Below are 20818 nucleotides of genomic sequence, written 5' to 3' on the forward strand. Positions count from 1 at the left end.
TGCATTGATGTCTTTCATTAATTCTGGAAAATTCTCCACCGTGATTATTTCATATATTGTCACTCTCTTATTTTCTCTTCCTTCTCCTTCTGGAACTCTGTTTTATACTGTATTTTGAATAATTTCTTCTGCTCCATTTTTTTTCACTAATTCTGCATTTGCCGTGTTCATTGGCTGTTACACTCATCCATTGTTGTTTATTCCAAGGAGTAAGAGAGAAGACATTCTAATTATTTAAAAAAGCATACTATAACTTTTTATAGCTTCTGTCCAGAGATTTATTGCTGATATTTTAAAATGGTCTTTTATTGCATTAAACAAAGTAAGGGTAGTTGAAATTTAATCTAGCCTGATAATACTAATAGTTGAAGTTTTTGTGGCTATTGTTTCTGTTGGTTCTTGTTCCTTTTGCTTTATCTGTTTTATTATTGTTGGCTATATGAATGTCATTGCCCTCATAAATATTTTTGAGATCGTTTGAGGCATATATGAAGGTGCATTCTTCAGAGAGGATTTGTGTTTACTTTGCTGCATCCCTAGGGGAACTATCAATCTAAAACCACATTACATTAAATTCATGCCAAAGGATTTTATTCCCCACCCCCAACCAAGAGATGTAAATTTCAGCTATGAATCTGCTCCAGGGCTGCTTATGTTTGCAACTTCTCAGGTAAGGTTTTGTTTTCACCTTTTTCCTATTTTTCTGGTTAGTGCCAAAGCAGCTTTCCTATTAGTATCCTGGGGTGGTGGTCAGAGATGGGGGTAAGGATAAAGGCTTCCTTCTAGTTCACTCTTATTTTGAAGATGCAGTCTTTTGAGGTCCCAGATTCAAGTGAGGAGGATATTCAGATAAATGTTGAAGCGATACCTGCCCCTTCTGCCCAGTTCAGGCATGATGTCAAAAGGGAAGTTCAGTGTCAAAAGGGAAGCTCAAGTTTGCAGAGATAGATAGATACACCCTCAGGACAAAGACTACTTTATTGCTCTGTTTCCCTGGCTGAGTTTACAATCCCACCTACACTTTGGCCCAGTAATTCCCTGGTATGCTGTCAGGTCTTCACTGATTTTATGTTTTTTGTTTTTTGTTTTTTTTTAACTTTTTAAAATACGGTGAAAAGACACATATTTAGAACTTAGCCAGCTGGACTTGGTTTAGATGGTCTCAATTTTTGTTGGCAACATCCAAAGCATCACAGTTAGGAGTGCCAGTGGAACATATGCCCTCTTTTCTTCATCAGGCCCGATCAGGGTGTTGACCTGGACTACACCAACATCATAGAGTTTCTTCAAGCCTGTTTGATCTGCTGCTTGTCGGGTTTAACATCCACAGTAAACACAAGCGTGTTGTTGTCCTCTACCTTCTTCACGCTGACTCAGTGGTCTGAGGGAATGTGCTGATGGCAGAGTGGTCAAGGTTCTTTCCCCTGGGGGTGCTTTTCTGAGCATATTTGGGCTGCCTTTGGAACCGTGGTGTCTCGAGCCCGGAAGGTGGGTGATGGGCAAATTTATTTTTATTTTTTATTTTTATTTTTTGTAGTTGTGGATGGCTTTCAGCGCTGCCTTCTTGGCCTTCAAAGCCTTTGCTTTGGCTTCAGCTTTGGGAGGGTGATATGGTTTGGCTGCGTCCCTACCCAAATCTCATCTCAAATGGTAGTTCCCATAATTCTCATGTGTTGTGGGAGGGACCCAGTGGGAGATATTTGAATTATGGGGGCAGTTTCCCCCATAGTGTTCTTATGGTAGTGAATAAATCTCACGAGATCTGATGGTTTTATAAGGGGAAATCCCTTTCGCTTGGTTCTCTCTCTCTCTCGTCTGCCTCATGCAAGAGTTGACTTTTGCCTTCTGCCATGATTGTGAGGCTTCCCGAGCCATGTGGAACTGAGTCCATTAAATCTCTTTTTCTTTGTAAATTACTCAGTCTCGGGTATGTCTTTAACAGCAGCGTGAAAACGGGAGCTTCCTTCTTCGCTTTTAGTGCTATCTTCCTTCCCTGCTTTTAAAAAAGATTTAATAGACATCTTTCTGCAATTTTTAGTTGTTTTCAGCAAGTGTGTTGGTCTGAATTACCAGCCTACCATAATCTCACAAATAGAAGTCAATACAGTCTTCCATAGTTGGTTCCAGGATCCCTCACGGATACCAAAATCCTCAGAAGCTCAAACCTTTTATATAAAATGGCATAGTATTTGCATATTATCCTCTATACTTTTAAATAATCTCTAGATTACTTGTAATACGTAATACAGTATAAATGCTATATAAATAGTTGTTTAGGAAATAATGACAAGAAAAAAATGTCTGTACATGTTCAGTACAGACACAACCATCCATATTTTAAAATTTTTTTCCCTGCAGTTAGTTGAGTCTGTGGCAGTAGAGCCTGCAGATATGGAGGGCCAACTCTGTATATACTTTGAGGACAAAAATAGCAAGTAAGATAATACTTTTGACTCTGAACATATAAGAAACTTGACGTGCATTTTACTTTCTTCCATCATCACCATTTACTTCTCCCTTTCTCACTCCACTTTTTCATCTAGTTTAATATAAACTGGAGTTGTATTAGTCCAGAATATTAATTTTATTTTATTTTATTTATTTATTTTTTTTTTGAGACGGAGTCTTGCTCTGTCACCCAGGCTGGAGTGCAGTGGCGCGATCTCGGCTCACTGCAAGCTCCGCCTCCCGGGTTCACGCCATTCTCCTGCCTCAGCCTCCCGAGTAGCTGGGACTACAGGGGCCCACAACCGCGCCCGGCTAATTTTTTTGTATTTTTTTTTTTTTAGTAGAGACGGGGTTTCACCGTGGTCTCCATCTCCTGACCTTGTGATCCGCCCGCCTCGGCCTCCCAAAGTGCTGGGATTACAGGCGTGAGCCACCGCGCCCGGCCCAGAATATTAATTTTATAATATTTTAATATTATGTGGCTTCTTTTTTGCATTTTTTCCTGGCATTTACGCTTAGTCTGCAATCATATTTATAGCAATTATTTAGATTTATACTTAGTAGACCTCAGTAGTTAGCAAATAACTCTTCCCATTTTTAACTCAGTTATCTATCCGTAAGTACTTTAAAACAACTTTTTTTTTTTAGGAAACGGAAATCAGGGGGTATATTTTCTGAATTCCTTTATATTCCATATCATCCTTGTTTCTTTTACATATCAAAGAAGATTTGGCTGGGTGTAGAATTATGTAGAGTCTTTCCTTTTTAAAGCCCTATTTTTGGCCAGCAATGGTGGCATGTACCTGTAGCCCCAGTTACGTTAGGGAGGTGGGAGGATCACTTGAGTCTGGGAGTTTGAGTGAGCTATGATTGCACCACTGCACCCCAGCCTGGGTGACAGAGCAAGAACCTTCCTCTAAAAATAAAACACAACATTAAAAAAACCCTATTTTCTTTATTATTTTTAAATTTTCTCTTTTTAAATTGACAAATAATAATTGCACGTACTAGTGAGGTACACAGTAATGCTTTGATACATATAATGTATAGTGATCAGGTTAGGGTGATTAGCATATCCATCATCTCAAACAAACATTTATTGTTTCTTTGTGTTGAGAAAGTTTGATATCCTACTTCTAGCTATTTGCAACTATGTAATATATTATTAACTATAGCCATCCTACAGTGGTGCAGAATACTAGAACTTATTCCTCCTATCTCCCTGTAATTTTGTATCCTTTAGCAAATCTCTGCCTGTATCTTCCTTCCTTCTACCTTCCCAGACTCCAGTGTTCTCTGCTATATTATACTTTTTACTCTACGAGATCAACTTTTTTAGCTCCCGCATAGGAGTAAGAACATGTGGTGTTTAACTTTCCGTTCTTGGCTGATTTCACTTATAACCTCCTCCAGTCTTGTCCATGTTGCTGTGAATGGCAGGATTTCATTCTTTTTGTGGCCCAGTAGTATTCCATTATGTATATATACCACATTTTCTTTATCCATTCATCTGTTGTTGGACGTCTGGGTTGAGTCCATATCTTGGCTATTGTGAATAGTGCTGCAATAAACTTGGAGGTGCAGAAGGCTCTTTGATATATTGATTTCCTTTTCTTTTAAAACCCTCTTTTCTCCTGCCAGTTCGTGTTGGAATGAAGTCTGAAGTCAGCTTGGTTATTTCTATTTCTTTGTTGGCAGTCTTTTTGTTTTTTTACTATAAAATCTGATTTTTAAAATTCATTCTCTCTCTTTTTTTTTTTTTTTTTTGAGACAGAGCCTTGCTCTCCTGGCCAGATTGGAGTGCAGTGGCATGGTCTCAGCTCACTGCAAACTCTGCCTCCCAGGCTCAAGCAATTCTCCTGCCTCAGTCTTCCAAGTAACTGGGATTACGGCGTGTGCCACCACACGGGTAATTTTTATATTTTTAGTAGAGACAGGGTTTCACCATGTTGGCCAGTCTGGTCTCGAACTCCTGACCTCAGGTAATCCGCCTGTCTTAGGCTCCCAAAGTGCTGGGATTACAGGTGTGAGCCACCACACCTGGCCAAAAAATTCATTCTTAAGTAATCAGTATGTCCTAGGCTTTACCCATTACGCACTGGGGAGTTTTGATGTCTTGTATTCACAAGAGTATCCCAAATTTTCAATGTACCATGCCCCAATATACTTACTGGTAGGAATCTCTGATTTTCTCAAGAGCCCTCCTGTGACAGCTACTGTATTCCTGGGAATCTCCAGGGACCCTTACACGTCCAGCCTCAGTATCCCCCAGCCCCCACCAGTTTCTGAGTCCAAAGGCAGAAACTCTATGGCTCCCGGATGTTGGTTTCATGTTTAACCAGAGTCAGTTCCCACAGTTCGAATTGCCCCTCAGTCCCGTTCACTGTGGGTACGCCTCCCGGTGCTGCAGACAGCCTCAAGCTGCTTCTGCCCATGCTGCCCATGGGCGCAGCATCACTGACCTCCTCTGGATTGTCAACTTCCATGGCTCCTTGTCTCTCTGGCCAGTGTGCAGTCACCTTCCTCTGTTTTTGCCCAGTTCTGTCAGCTGGAGTTTCCAAAGCAGAACTATCTGACCCTTAATGCCTTTGTCTCTCCCACAGGACTCCTGACCTCTATGAAAGTCAAGAGATATACCTCGGCACCTGTTTCCAGTGTACTTGAACATTTTGCAACAGTTTAGAAGCTCTTAGAATATACTGTGACCAGCAGTTAGGAGGCTGATCTGCTTGGAAGTGAGGAAATAAAGCAAACACTAGAAGTACTCATGCTCTCACTTGCATTTTCAGGCAAAAATGAAGGGAGTGACAGGCATGTGTGTACCCCCTTCTTATGTGAAGTTGGGGCCTGGGCTGTGGCCTGACCTGCAGCCCCTGGAAATCAGACCTTCAGCTCAGAAGTGAGACTCAAGAGGAGCCAACGTCCGTGTTTTGCACAAGATGCAGAATGGTGGTTTGTCCACATTTTGGAGAAGGAGTGGGTGGGGGCATCAAGGAACAGTTCAATGCATTGAATCCTTGGGAGTAGCAGAATGCAAGAAAGGAATTTGAAGCAAATATCAGCAGCTGAGAACCAGCGGGTGGAAACCAGAAACCTGAGAGAATCCTTGAGACAAGAGTGTGCAGGAAAAGCAGGCTTCACAGGGAGCCTTCAGAAGGGCTGTGTGCTAGAGGGGACCTCAGTGTGCCAAGCTGACTTGGAGTGGAATGACAGCAAGACAAGCCCTTGAAAAAATGTGGGGGTGGGAAGACAGTAGCAGCATGAGAAAGCACAGGGGAAAATGTGCATGATGATTTAAACTGCATTTGCACAGTTGCAGCGTCTGCCTGAGGGGAGAGGGGGCTGTAATTGAAGTTCCAGAAGCATGGAGACATTTAGTGGAAGATTAACTCAGGAGAGCCTTGTGTTTGTAGATGGAGCAAGGCAACTGGCCTGGAGTAGGGGACAGCGAGGGATGCTTCTGGCTTCCCACCGCTCACTGGGAACCAGGTGGCAGCTCTTTGTTTTCTCCTTGTAGGGAGATGCTGGGCTTTGTGTTTATCCCCGAAGACAAACACATTCCTCACAGTGCTACCAATGCCTTGACTCCTGGGTCAACAGAGAACGTGTCCAGTTGGGAGATGGATGTGTCCCACTCCTCTTGGAAGTCGTCGGTTGTGTCCTGGAGCAGGGCTGCCTGCAGTTGCCTCTAGTTAAGGAATAGTGGATAACTGCATGAACAGATGAATGAATGGGTGAGTGTGTATAGAGGCCACAGAGGTCACTGTGAGCCTTGGAGGACACTGTCATTGTGACCAATCCCCGGCCTGCTGCTCATACGGTAAGTGTGTTTGGGTCTCTGTCTGGGTCTGTAGGCTGTCTCGGGCAGTAACCCTCTTTGTCCTGGTGTCTGCTTTCTCTGGAGCAGTGGGGTTAGCCCCTCTCCATTTTGGGATGTGTGGGCAGGCAGTTAGTGCCTGGAAAAACAGAAGGATGGGTTTTGTCTCATTCACACACCAAGGAAAGCTGAGAGAAGTGGGGGTGCAGGGGAGCTTATTGTCTGTGTCTACCATCTTTGCCTCAGGCTTCAGGCTCCTTATGACAAACGTTGACATCACCAAGGTTAATTCCCTGATTGTATTAGTCCGTTTTCACGTTGTTGATAAAGATATATCTGAGTCTGGGTAACTTACAAATAGAAAGCAGTTTAATGGACTCACAGTTTCATGTGGCTGGGGAGGCCTCACAATCATGGCAAAAGGCGAAAGGCACATCTTACATCACAGCGGCAAAAAGAGAATGAGAGCCAAGCAAAAGGGGTTACCCCTTGTAAAATGATCAGATCTCGTGAGATTTATTCACTGTCATGAGAACAGTATGGGGGAAACCACCCCCATGATTCAGTTATCTCCCACTGAGTCCCACAACACATGGGAATTATGGGAGCTACAATTCAAGATGAGATTTGGGTGGGGATAGAGCCAAACCATATCACTGATGCACAGGCTCACATAATGCCAGAAAACACTGGTGAGGTGGGGGTTATGTGGTGCATGGCAGAATTGCTTTCTGTAGCTGGGTCCTCGGGGAGCCTGGGTCTCCCTTCTGCTTCTCCCAGGAGTAGAGGCAGCTGGAGCAGACCTCACCTGATACCTTCCTGCCTGCCACCCAGACCTACACGGAAGGCCCTGGAGCAGCCTTGGCAGCAGCCTGCTGTTTCCTCTAGCTAAAGAATAGTCCCAGGCAGAGGTCTCCTGGGCTGACGATGGGCAGGTGCCTTCTCTTCTGTATTTTTCTGTCCTCCAGGAACTCATATTTCCTGGTGCAGAAGGGGAAATTAAGCAAACCACGATCATAGATTTACTTTGATTGCACAGAAGTATCTCATCTGCATATATTAGAGTCATATAGGCAATAGCTAAGTACATTAAAAGCATGTTTTCTCAAGATAGAAATCTTCTGGTTTCAGAGAAAGGTTTGACATTGGTGTCTCTTGGCCCATAGACACCTGATAATCACGATGAGCAGATGGAACCTTTCTCATCTGACCTCAGACGGGCCCAGAGAGGTGCTACTGTTTCCCGTAGTCTCCATAGCTGCCTGCCACAAGGCTTGACGTTCCCACAATACCCATTCATTTAGATTTAGGGAACTGAAGCTCCTTTTAAAAATGTAAATGTTGTCTGGGAAGGGTAACATATTAAACCATAATTTGCATTAGCTTGAATTAATTTATCAGGTTAGCACTAGTCTCCAATGAGTGCTCGGAAGAAGTGGAAATTGGTTTTGATTGGGGCTGGGGAGGGGAGCTGAGGGGCGCAGCAGGGAAGGCAGGGCAGGTAGAGCCCTCACAAGGAAGGGCGGCCTGAGTCCACACACCAGCTGTCTGGCTGAGGATGCAGAGCTATGAGCCAGGGCACTGGAGCCAACCGTGTGTGCAGTTGCTTTTTCTAGGGAACAGCCTATCAATCGTACACATGCCACCAATGCTTTACTTGGTAGTGTCATGATTGCCACATCTGTTTCATCTCCTCTGCCAAAGCCAAGCCTTAGCTTCCTTTGCACCAGTTCTTCTGACTGTTCTCTGCACGTGCACAGCGATATCCTTAAGCCAAGGCCTAAGTCATCTGATGAAATTGCAGAGTGGCTGGTTTTTGTTGGATACTATTAAAATAAAGAGTGCAACGCAGGTATCTGTGGCTTCTATCAGATAGGGGAACAAATGGGGCATGTTTTTCTTTTTTTTTGTTTTTACTAGCTCATACTTCTACCTGCTAATGCAGGGCCTCCAGACCACTTCAAAGTCTTGGCCAGTGCGAGGTGGACTGAGAAGAATACGTGGAGCTGCTCTTGTTTATTCAGGGGCAATTCCTCCTGAGGGGCCCCCCTTTGCCTGGGGGCTTGGGGATAACTCAATCCTTGTGGCCTTTCCCTGTTCTCCGTGGTGGGCAGAGCTGGTTCCTGGGAAAGAGGTGAGTGCACAAAGGGCTGAGGAGCTTCTTGGGAAAAGAGACCTAGACCAACCCCTTTGCTTTTGAAGTTCAATGGTATTAGAACTTCTCTGACAGATTGCAATGGCCTTGAATTGAGGTTTCCAGACATGAGAGAAAGGAGATCCTGAGGGGACTCACCATAAGGGCAGAAGAAGTGAGGACCTGTGCTCAACCCTGAGGCCTAGGCACATCCTTAATTCCCTTAGCCTCACCCTTCCCTTTACACATGTGGCAAAAAGTCCATGCTGGTTAAGCCCAAGTCTGCTCCTTCACCCCTGCCCTTGAGTGGTGCAGAGTGTCTGGGGAAAAACCCAAAATAAGATCCAAATCCTACTGTGGCTCATGTGATGTGATGTGATTTGTATTTTGCCTATGTCTCTGGCCTCATTTCATAATGTGTCCCTGGGCTCACTTCGCTCCAGCCACCCTGGCCCTAAACCATGCGCACATGGTTCCCACCTCAGGGAACCACCTTTGCACATGCTCTTTCCACGTGAAATGTTTTCTCCTCAGGTTTTGCATATCTTATCCCTTACCCCATTCAAGTTTCTGCGCCTTTCTTTCTCAGAGAGCCTCCCCTGGCCTCTCTGTAACCCTGATCCCCACCCCATCACTCTCTATCTCTTGCCCTTCATTGATGTTTCTGTACCTCTGTTTATCTGTTTATTTTCTGTTACTCCTATATCTATGGATGTAAACTCCAAATGCCTAAAAAAATGCCTAGCATGTTAGTAGATGCTCAATAAATACTGTTTGAATTAGTAATAAATGCAAGAAAGTGAAATATTCCAAAATTCTGACTCTAATCACAAAAGGACAGTAGAAAGTGTTCTGAGATAAAGTGGATAGTGGGATGCCATTTCATGACATTGACCACAAGGTAAAAAAGATAGATGGTAGAAAGCCCAATAGGTAACAACAATTATGGAGGCACCACCATAGGAATGAGAAGGAAAGGGAATGGAAGTTGAGCTAAGGAGCAGTGTCAGATACTGTAGATGTCTCTCGCTTAAACTGGACTTCTGCAACAGCTCTTTTCAATTCCCCTGCTCTTCTTTCCCAGGCGACTTCTCATACCCTCATGGAGAAGAGCTCTGGCAGGTTGCCACTCAGTCACCAGGCATTCCTAGACAAACTGAAGCCAGAAGTGGGCTCGGCATTGGCTCAAGCTCAAAGCTACCACTGTGGAACAATCTTAGGACCCTGTAGGAAAAAGCCATTCCGTCCTGTGGTGGCCACAGAAGAATATCAGGGGAAGGGGCCTTTAAAAGTTAGAGCAAGGGTATTCTGACCTCTTGAAGGACATCGGCATTTTTGTTTTCATTTTAAGTGAGTGCATTTGGCCTTTTCCCTCTACGTCCTTTAGAGTCCCAGGCTAAGCAGAGAACAGAAAGGTAACTCATAACCCAGGGACAGAATGCTGGATACGTTGTGAAAAAACTCCTCTATACAGTGACAAACAATAGGATGTTGCACGATGCTTTCTCCCAACTAATAGGTTCTGAGCAGGTCAGGCCCAGGGCGGGAGATAATCTGAGGGAACTACAGATCCTTGGGGAAAGACCCAGGTGAAATGTGAATTCTTCCTGGCTTCAATAAGCCTGTAATAAAAATAATGATGACAATCATAGAACCAGAGGTCATAAGCCCTGTCAAGACAGCCTTGTTGGTCTTTTTCAATTTTTTTTTTTTTTTACCATTATAACAAGCAGTAGTGTTCAATAAATATTTGTTGAATAGACAAATGAAAAAAATTTGTAATACTGACTTGACAGATATAGAGTAGGTGTGTAAGGAAAATGTAAGACATTCTTACTTTTTGCACAGATGAAACTGACTTTGGTAAAAAATCTGCCCCTCTGGGATCTCTAGAATACATTGGTGGGTGGTAGGAGAAGCATTCCTGGAGTGTTTTATACCTGTTGTCTCCTGGGATTTGGGTCTGGGGCAGAAGTAGGGTGATACAAGTGAGTGCTTAGAAAAGAGCTTCTTAAGCCCTTTCTGGACAACAGAACCCCCTTGAGGATCTGGGCAAAGTATGATCCCTATGCCCTGGAATATTAACATGCGCACAGAGGAAGCGTGGGGTGAGTAGTAAAAGAATGCCACCTATGACCTATAATAATCACTGCTTCCCTTTTTCTCTTTCTCTTTCCCTTTCTCTACAACAAGGTTTCTCTACCCTGCCAGAATTATCTGACATTTTAGGCCAGATAATTCTTTGTTGTGATAGGGGAGATGCTTGCCTGTGTACTGTAGGATTTTTCACATCATCCCTGGCCTCTATCTATTGGGTGCCTGTAGCACTTCCTTAGCCATGAGACTCAAAAACGTCTTTAGACATTGGAGGCAGATTCACCCCAGTTGAGCATCACCGCTCTACTTTTTTATGTGAGAACTGTTGGTCCTCGTATGACTTACCAGCTAGAAGAGAGGGGACTGTGTATTGTGGGGGACCCTGGATATAAAGGGTTACAGTGACCTTTGTTTGTGTCTCTGGCAACAGCTTCTTCTCATCTGTGGCTCCAGCTCCCACTGGGCAGGACCACTGTGATTCCAGCTTTTTTTTTTTTTTTTTGAGACGGAGTTTCGGTCTGTCTCACCGGCTGGAGTACAGTGGCGCGATCTCGGCTCACTGCAACCTCCATCTCCTGGGTTCAAACAATTCTCCTACCTCAGCCTCTCAAGTAGCTGGGATTACAGGTGTGTCCGCCACCACACCCAGCTAATTTTTGCATTTTTAGTGGAGATGGGATTTCACCACATTGGCCAGCCTGGTCTCAAACTCCTGACCTCAGGCTATCTGCCCGCCTTGGCCTCCCAAAGCTCTGGGATTACAGGTGTGAGCCACCACGCCCTGCCAATTTCAGCTTTTTGAATGTGCTTCTTCCTTTAAGTGTGGAATGCTGTCATACACATTCGACTTTATTGCTTCAGAGGATTGGATAGCACCCATTTCATGATGGGTAACTCAGGTCCCGTGGGCAGTTAGTGTCTCATGGTTAGGCATTTAGTCTCTGCCACGGCCCTGTAGCAAGCCAGGAACAGCTTCTCAGAAGAAGAATAAATGTTAACAAAGAGGGCTGCTGGAGGTCCGCACTGTGATTCTCTTCCTGGGGCTTCCAGAGGTCCCATACAGCCTCTTGACTGACCACAGACACTTAAGGCAAGGTTGGCTGGCTTTACTGAGTCAAAGGCCCCAGTGGCAGGGCTGCTTGTTCCTTGCCACTTCTTTTCTGGGCCTCTTTCTCAGCTCATTGCCTTACAGTTCCTTGGTAAAGGGGTCAGAGCAGCATGCCCGTTGTGATATGAGCTGCCTGCAAAACCCAGAGAGGCTCAGGGCTAGCCCATGCGGAGAATTAGAGCAACTGAGAAATGCATCCTCAATTGCTTCCTGCCCCACAGGTCCAGGGTATGCACCTAGCTTGAGCTACAATGATTTCTGCTAAAGTTTCTTTTGGGAGCTGTGGAACGCTAATCACTGCCTCAGAGGGAGAACTGGCTGGCAGCCCTCTGCTGGGTATTTTCCTGATGCCTTGTTCTCCTGCATCAATCAATTATTCACATTTGTTTTCTCCAGCTAGTTAATTAAACACAGATACTGTGTCTGTGTGTTTCAGTGCCTGAGTTGTCACAGCACCTAATTTGCAAGAAAACATAGTTAGGCTGGATTCCCTTTTCCCAGCTCTCTGTATGTGGCGGGTGACTCTGTAACTGGGTTGCATCTCTCCAAGCATCGGCAGTAACCGAATGTGTAGATGAGGACCCTGCAGTCAACCTTCCTGGTGTTCCGGGAGTCTTTGCCTACAGTGTTCCAGAAGATCCTGGAGGAGACACAGAAAATCCGGTTTGTGGGGAAAGAATGCGTTCCGTTGTCGAGGAACTTCAGTTGCTAGAAAGCTGCTTCTCAGTTTGAACTTTGCAGAGTCACGCATGCCAGTCAGCACTCAAGTGCCAGTCTATTCCCTCTTAGGTATTTTGATTTCAATTAGGAGACCTTGTTTATTGTGTTAAGGTGTCAAGCGTTTAGCTTCCCAAAGACATGTTTAGTTGTAAGGAAAAGATCTTTCTTTAAAATATCGAGTTCTCTATTAAAAACAAATGAAAAACACAGAACAAAAAAAAAACAAAACAAAAAATATCAAATAAAACCCAACCATTATATCCTCGAATAAAATGCGTCTTTCAATTCACCCTAAATTTTCAATATTAGGTTTAAATCTTTTTGGATTATGGGCATGGCTTTGGGGATTCCAGTCATTTTTTTTTATTTACAGGTGAGAAACTTTTGGTCCAGGAAGGGTAAGTACTTACTTAAGTGTACACAGTGAGTATTAAGGCTAGGATTTGAATTCTGCTCTGCTCTGAGACAGAGCCCTTGTGTTTTCTACCATTCTACACACAGCATGGAGCCTCTGACAGGTAGAAATTCAATATATGGGCCGGATGTGGTGGCTCACTTCTGTAACCCCAGCACTTTGGGAGGCCAAGGCGGGCAGATCATGAGGTCAGGAGTTCGAGACCAGCCTGGCCAACATTGTGAAACCCTGTCTCTACTAAAAATACAAAAAAATTAGCCAGGCATGGTGGCAGGCATCTGTAATCCCACTCCTGGGGAGGCTGAGGCAGGAGAATGGCTTAAACTTGGGAGGCAGAGTTTACAGTGAGCTGAGATCACGCCATTGCGCTCCAGCCTGGGCGACAGAGCGAGACTCTGTCTGAAAAAAAAAAAAAAGTCAATATATGACTGCTTTCTGGAAACTAAAGAGGCAGCCTTAGTTTGTTGAGCAATTTTTCTTCTCTGCCCCTGAAACAGAACTACACGGGTCACCTGCCTTTGCCAGAATGAAGAAACCCTCACTTCCGACTGGTTCGGTAAGTTTTCTTTCCACTTGACTTTCTCTTTCTCATGACTACCTTTATTCATTTTTGATAAAAATTTACTCTAAACTTAATCTTTTCCAAAGTTATTTATTTGAGTTTGTCCACTAGAGTCCTCATAAGAACCAGCCTTATAATTTGGTAATAAAGCCTCAGTTTACTGTGGACACCACTGTTTTCTCAAAGGGCTAGGACTCCTTGCAGAACGGCATGTGGACAGCATATTCAGAAAAGACCTAATAAAGGCATTGAGGGTCACTCAATAGTAAGCACTGGCCATGTATGTACCAAACACTGGGTGAGCAAGTGGATTTCACATCCATACAGAGTTGTGTTGAATAGTTTTTGAATGTATGTGGAGGCATATATAATATATTGCAAGTAAATGAAAAACAAAAAGAGATATTTAAGAAGTAGTTTTACCAGTGGGTCAAGTATCTCAGGCCACAGAACTGTCCATTAGTCCTGAAGATTTCATCACTCCTGAAGACAACACAGCCACTATCTGGGAACATCATTAGCCTCAAAGAGGTCTCCTCCTGCCTTTTGGAGTTTTATGAATGTTCATCCTTCTGCATGGTGACTTTGAGAGCTTGGCCAGGGACCTGTGCTCTTTTGTCGGTGTGCACGAACTTGATGTGTCCTTAACAAATATGTATATGTAACATTGCCTGTTGAGTACCTCCTCACAGCCAGGAACTTGTGATCAATTATATCTCATTTTCCTAAACCCCTGTGAGCAATAGTATGCCTGTTTTTCAGATGAAGAAACTGAGGCAGCGCAGAGGTTCAGTAACTTGCCAAGGTCATATAATAAGTGGCAGAACTGGACTCAACCCTGGGTTGGCTTAATTCTCTTTGTTCTTCTCCTTCCTTCTATCATGCCCCAGAATGATCAACTTAAAGAACCCTAGGGTTGTCTGTTGTAGAGATCAACTCTTTAATAATTAGCAGCTGCATTTCTCCTGGGATGCTCTGGTGGAAATGAGCATCCCATGGAAACTGCACAGCACACTCCCTTCTGGTCCACTGGTCTACATGGGAGAGGTGGAGGTCAGGGCATTGCCTCCTGTGGATAGAGATCCCCAGGGCTGACATTGGGACAGTTCTACTGGGGTTGGATATGTGCTTCATCATGACTGCAGTCAAATAGCTACAAGATGTTTATAGCCACCCAAAGGTCAACAACATCAGTTAAGTGCCTGGTCTAACTGCTTTCCAGAGGGTCAGGGTTTGGGGGGTTGGGGTGGGGTGGCTGGTGGGAGTAGGAGTGGATCATGTTATTTCCTGCAGAACCCACAGCTCTCTCTTGCTCCCTGCTGTCTTCGCTGAGTGACATTTGCACCAGCTGCTCCCAAAGGGAGTCGCTTTGGTGAAATGTCACTGGCTTCAGCGGGGATGGCCCTTCTCTGTCCTTCATTTCTTCCCCTACTCCTCCTTTCCACCCCTCGAGTGACTTTTTTATTTTGAAAGGACACTGCCTGGAAATTCAAGTGCAGGAAAAAGTAATTACATTTTCTCTTCAGGTGTGCCTCTCAAAAAGCCTTCAAATCATCTCTGGCCAAAACACTGGGATTATTCCAAAGGGAAACAGGTATTAGCAGCAGCTTTGGCGGCTTCGCTCTTTGGGTCTCACTGCTGCTTTTCTCCATGCTTAGGACCATGATGACAGAGTGGTTGACCGCTTTGCCTCCCTTCCTTCTGCCACCCTCTCCCAGCAGAGGTCAAGGTCTCATTCAATGTCACACAAATAGTAAGTGATGGGGCTCACCTGGCTTTGCAGCTGGGTCTGTTCAACTCCACAGCTACTCTTTTAATAACTTTGCTATGCAATTGCAGTGACTATATTTGCAGAACCAAAAATTGAGAGGCATGATCTGACGAATATTTTCTATTCCTGATTTATTGCTTTTTTCAAATTTTTAATATGAAAAACCACGCAAAGGTACAAAAATGAAATCACTTTGTTATGCACACATCTAAATAACATAATCATTATTGGAAAGAAGAAATTACATAAGACTGAAATTGACCCAATCTTATACTGGGAAATCCAGCTCATAGAGTTGCTATTTGGTGAGAATTGCACTTGACCAGGAGCTAAGAGGCCTAGATTCAGGTCCAGGTTTGACCTTTAACTAGTTGCATTTTCTTGATTAATTTACTTCACCCCTTTGGGCCTTATTTTCTCAGTTGGTGAAGTGAGAGAGAGTTGGCTCAGATGATGCCTCAGGGCCTTCCTAGCGCTGATATTCAATGGCCTTGTAATTCTAGGTATAGATTTCATCAGTTGGGCTGTCAGAGACACACAGATGAGATCCTTCCTTTGGAAATGAGTTTTGTTCCTCTCCTGCTTTAGATTAATCCTGACAGCATCTGAATCCAGTCGTTTGTTGTCTGGAACCCTCTCATGTTCCCTGGGAGTCTACTATTTTTTATAGGCTCAACCCTGGGAACATGTTTTTCTGATTTTTCCAGGAAAATGATCTGTTTGGACTCACCTCATTGCTTGCCCCTTTCCCTTTCTTCAACCTAGACTCCCACCTTCTTCTGTCTACCCTTCCCTGTACATCCCAGCCCCTCCCTTCCTGCTGCTCCTAATTGATGCCTCCCCAGTATCTCCTGCTGTCTTTTACATTTCAGTCATTCTCTGCACATAAATCGAGGTTCAGCATTGCCTGTATGGAAAGGGACAAGAAAACAAGGCCAGTCATGCTTGGTTCGACTGTTGCTGCACAGCCATCTCTCTTCTCTTCCCATCTTTTCCTTTTCTCCATGCTTCCTCCACTGCATTTGTGTTTTTCTGCACTTTCCACATGTCTGAGACTGTGCTATTGAAGATAACCAGAGAGTCTATTCTTGAAGCCCAATAGCAATTTCTCCTGACTTTCCTTGACCTTTCTGCAGCATCTGGCACTGGCACCTCTACCTTTTGAAACACTCTTATTTGGCTTCAATTCTCACTGCACTGTCCGACTCTGTCTCCTTCATTTTGTACTCATCCTTTATAAGTGGACATGTCTGGAGGTCCTGACTCTGACTCATTTTCTACCCTTTCTCAGAGATTTCACCTATTTTTGTTGCTTCTACTAAATCTCTTTGAGGTTTGACATCAAGTTTCTATCGGCCCCATGCACATCTTCACTTGGGTGTTCCATTGTCACCTTACTCAACATGTTTGCAATGAAACTTACCATCCTCCATCAAAACCCGCTTCTCCTCCAGATTTCTCATTGCTGTCGATTTCTGTCAGTTAAGTGGGTTTGAAATCTAGTCAACGTCCCTCAATCCACTTTCTTCCTTACCCACTTCTCCAACCAGTCACTGCAACTGATCTATTTGTTATCTGATCTATTTGTTATCTATATGTCTCTTACATACATCTTCCTACGTCCCTCCTGTTTCCACTGCTACCTTCCCAGTTCTGATTCACACGAAGAATCTCTTCACTAGTCTTTAATTTATTGATTCTCCAACCCATCCTGTTTTCCTGTATGCCAATAACCTGCCTAAAATATCACTTTGCATATTTCTCTGTATCCTTCTGCTTCCTGTATTTTCGATCACTAAACAAACTTTCAGAAGTTCCCAGAATAACACCCTAAAGTCTCAGGCTGACATTGAAAGGCATCCAAAATGTGGCCCTATTCTATTCTTACTTCACATTAGTTTCCACATAAATACAATTTCCTGTAGATAAAAACATATACTTTGTCTGCCGCTTTGTTTATCCAGAACTTGCTCCTCTTCAGTCCCATGTGCTTGGGCAAGAAAATGGGCCTCCATGAGTCTGATTCTGCAACTATAAAATGGCCATGATCCCTTCTCTGATTTCCTTTGGGGGGTTGTGAGGATGAAATTTACTTATTCAAGAAGCATTTCCTGAAGAGGTCCTGGGGACTGGCAAAGATAAGTAAGTTACCGTCTCTCCCCTTTAGGTTGCTCAGGTAATTTGAGGAAGCACACACTTAAAAAACCCACATTGTCAGTAGGATGGGGTGAGCAAGAGTTCACTGGCACGCACACTGTGCCCCAGCTTGGCCCCACCCCACCAACCTGAGACCTGCTCAGCTCCTTTCTAAGCCACCCTCCATCAAGGACTACCTGTCCTCCTCCCTTTCCTCAGGGCCCAGCTCTCCCTAATGTGAAAATGAGTGATAATGGATGCTAATTTAATGTGTTACTTCTTCCAGGTGACATATTTACATTTTAATAGCAGAAAATTCAAAGGAGGATATTTTAAGCGCTGTGGCAGGTGGGTGGGGACATATTTTGAGTTAGGGAGGATTTGGGGGACCTTAAATCACACTGGATAGGCACCTACTGATTCTAACTCCTAGGATTGGCTGCTCTCCGAAGTCCAGAGATGAGGATCGCCTCCCTGGGCTGTGCCCCCTCCCTATCTGATGGGAGTACTTCAGAGTTTCGGACTCCCGGGGCAATGATGGATGAGACATCTGCTCCATGATGGGCTATTACCAACAATTCATTACTGCAAAATGGACTTACCCTCATTAGCCCAGGAGCTCTGAGTTTAATGTGGCATTCTGCAATCTCACAGATTCTGCTGCACACATTGAAGGCGTGCATCACATTTTACAGAGCCAGGAAACCTGAACTTCAGAAAACAATGGAGATTTAGCATGCCTCTTGAATTAGTTGACATATTTACTCTTCATGAATAAGCCTGTTTTGTAGACAAACACTGTAGCTCACTGTTTCATTATTAGAAATTAATTCACTCCACTGCTCTGCCCAAGGGCACAGTTCTCCTTGGGGAGCAGTTTTGCCCTTATCATGCTAGTGCTTGCAGTAGGTGACTAGGTGTCTGAAGTTCTGACCTGGGAATGTTTCTCGAGGGGCAGTTCTGGGAAATGGGCTGGGTCTGTAGATCTCTGCAGGCGCTTCATCATGAGTCACTTGTGTGAAATTTGCACCTTCTGCATAGGAGTATTTGGGAAGATTTCTTTTTCCCTCTGTAATGTGTCCCAGCAAAACCATCATCATATATCCACATTTTGGGGAGGAGCGAATTATCCAGAACCAGTATTCAGTTCAAATAATGTGTGACAGACACAGTGTCAATTTCCTGAACTTCTGATATTATAGGTACTGCTGTTGATGCATGAACTCCCTGTCTGGGTTTAGCTTATCCTTGGGAAATTACCCAGCCATTTGTCACATCCTCACAAATGACAGTTCTTCTAGGCTTCTATTCCTTCAATAGCTCAGGGATCTCTGAGGTCTCTTCTAGATAGAAGATTCTATGTTGCCATCTCCCAAATCAGCAACTGGGGGATTTTTTGAAAACCCAGACCCCAAATTGCAGATGTCCCACCTCATTGCTGGTGGTAATGGTTGATGAGGGAGATAACATTTTTGGGGCCAAAGCACAGTCAGTTACTTTCTTTTTTCCCTTAGGAGTTAAGCTTGGTAATTCATTTCTGTCTGTTAAGTCTCACAGATACATGCAGTAACCTGTCTTCAGGCTTCAAAGTGCTTATTCATTTTTAGCCATTTATTCCTTTCACAAATATTTATTGAATGCTCATTAAGTGTAAAGCACTCTGTTAGGTACTGGGGTTGTACTGGACATGGAGTTTCCCTAAACAGCAAGAGACTGTTTAGCTCCAGCACAGACACAATCCAATTAGATTTATCAAGTACTTGTGTATCTGTAGTGGATCAGGGCCTGGGGTACAGGAAACCCAGACACTCCCTGAAAGGCACACATGCCAGGTATACACGCTCTTCTCTGAGGTCAGATTAAGATGCAAGCTTTTGTGCGTAGTATTCTTTCTTCTCTCACGCAGCCTGCTTCCTTCCCGCTCAGTGAAGGGGACTCCCAGCCCATCTTTCCAGACCACATTTCCATTAGGATGCTTATCCTAGATTTTTGATGATTTCCCACCAGGATTACATGGAAATACTGGGAAAATGTCTTTACTTTTCAGCAGAAATTTTTATCAGCTGTCTCACCAGCTTAAGTGTCCTTTCTCAACACCAACTTTCTATTCATTTTTGTATTTCCATCCTTATCCTGATAGAAAAATCAAGGATCCTGTATAATTTCCACTTAGAACAGGCTGTGTGACTTGGGGCAAGTTTTTACCTGTTCTCCCTTTCCTCAGAGAAAGGGAGGATCCTGTATAATTTCCAAGGATCCTCCTGTATAATTTTCATGGACATTTGGTTTGTTTCTACTTTTTGACTATTATGAATAAGACTGCTATGAACAGCCATATAGAAATCTAGGTTTTCATTTCTCTTGGGAAGAGTAGAATTATTGGGTCATAGGGTGATTCTATGTTTACCATTTGGTGGACATGCCAGATTGTTTTCTAAAGCAACTGCACCATTTCACATTTCTACCGGCAATCGGTCATTAATTCTCCATCAAGGCAGGGACCAGCCACTCTCCCTGAAGAGTATAAGGAAAAGAAGCTACAGTTCCCACTCCCGTTGCTGGTTTTAGGCCATAACGAATCTTCATTGCCCAACCACCTCCATTACTGATTCTAGATTTCTCTCACCTCCAGCTCGGTTGCTTGCGCAGTGGGTTGCTGAGCGTGCTTTTCAACGTTAAAGTGCATCGAATCAGCCGGGAATCGTGTTAAAATGCAGAATCTGATTCAGTGGTCTGGGGAGGGACCTGGACTTCTGCATTTCTAGAAGCTCTCAGGTGATGTTGATGCTGCTTGTCCGTGGGCACATTTGGGTAGCAAAGAACTAGGCTATGTTTATCTTTGCTTGCCATTCCCTTGCTAAACCATGGTTGCTGCAATTGCCCCTTTATAGTTTTTGCTGGGTTTCAAGCACCTAGAAAAGCCCCCACTGAAACCCCCAGGTTCTAGAAAGAATCTTTCCTCCTCCAATTGTGCAGCCACAACCACAGCTTCTTCTGGTAATCAGGGTTATTAATCCCACCAGTACAATCCCTGTGTTGTCCACTGGCATGAGGTGTGCCAAGTGACTAAGTGGTAGTCAGCTTCAAGTTCAGTGGAACCTTCCTGGCCGAAGAGTTTCTTCCCTGACAACCAGACCTCTTATCCAGCAGGGTCCAGACTATAGACTGCACAAACTCTATGAGTGAGTGGGAAGGAGGGTGAGAGAGGCAAGTCCTACATCCACTCCTTGGTTCCCCGACTGTGTATCCCTGCTGTTTTGGACACAGCACTATATACTATGCCAACATCACTGCTCAGTGCACATACCACATCACTGATGATTGTGTCCTAACCCTTTGGTGTGTTGTTACAGGGCAGGTGCCTTTGCTCATTCTGCCATTCCTTCAGTATGCTGCTTTTGGATGATGGGGGCCATAGTAAGACTGGTGAATTCCATGATCACATATGCATTGTGTCTCCTTTGCAGAAGTAAAGTGGCCCTAGGAGCCGGCATGGTGACTGGGTGGCTGCTGGATGGAGCTGGTTACCGTAGAACTGCTGCCTGGTCACAGCAGTGCAGCGCTGATCCCTGGTGACAATAGAGGTGGAACAGTGGTAAAGGGCCCAAGA

General features: G+C 44.2%; 1 long non-coding RNA gene across 1 annotated transcript; it reads left to right on the forward strand.

Annotated features, from left to right (window-relative positions):
• The first annotated feature begins 12695 nt into the window (after positions 1–12695).
• Positions 12696–20804, forward strand: LOC141408520 (uncharacterized). Its single transcript, XR_012423703.1, has 3 exons — positions 12696–12722; positions 13237–13295; positions 20676–20804. It is a non-coding gene; the product is annotated as an uncharacterized lncRNA (long non-coding RNA).
• The last annotated feature ends 14 nt before the right edge of the window (positions 20805–20818 follow it).

The sequence above is a fragment of the Macaca fascicularis genome, chromosome 14 (genome assembly GCF_037993035.2).
Source record: "Macaca fascicularis isolate 582-1 chromosome 14, T2T-MFA8v1.1".
In the NCBI taxonomy this organism is placed as follows: Eukaryota; Metazoa; Chordata; class Mammalia; order Primates; family Cercopithecidae; genus Macaca; species Macaca fascicularis.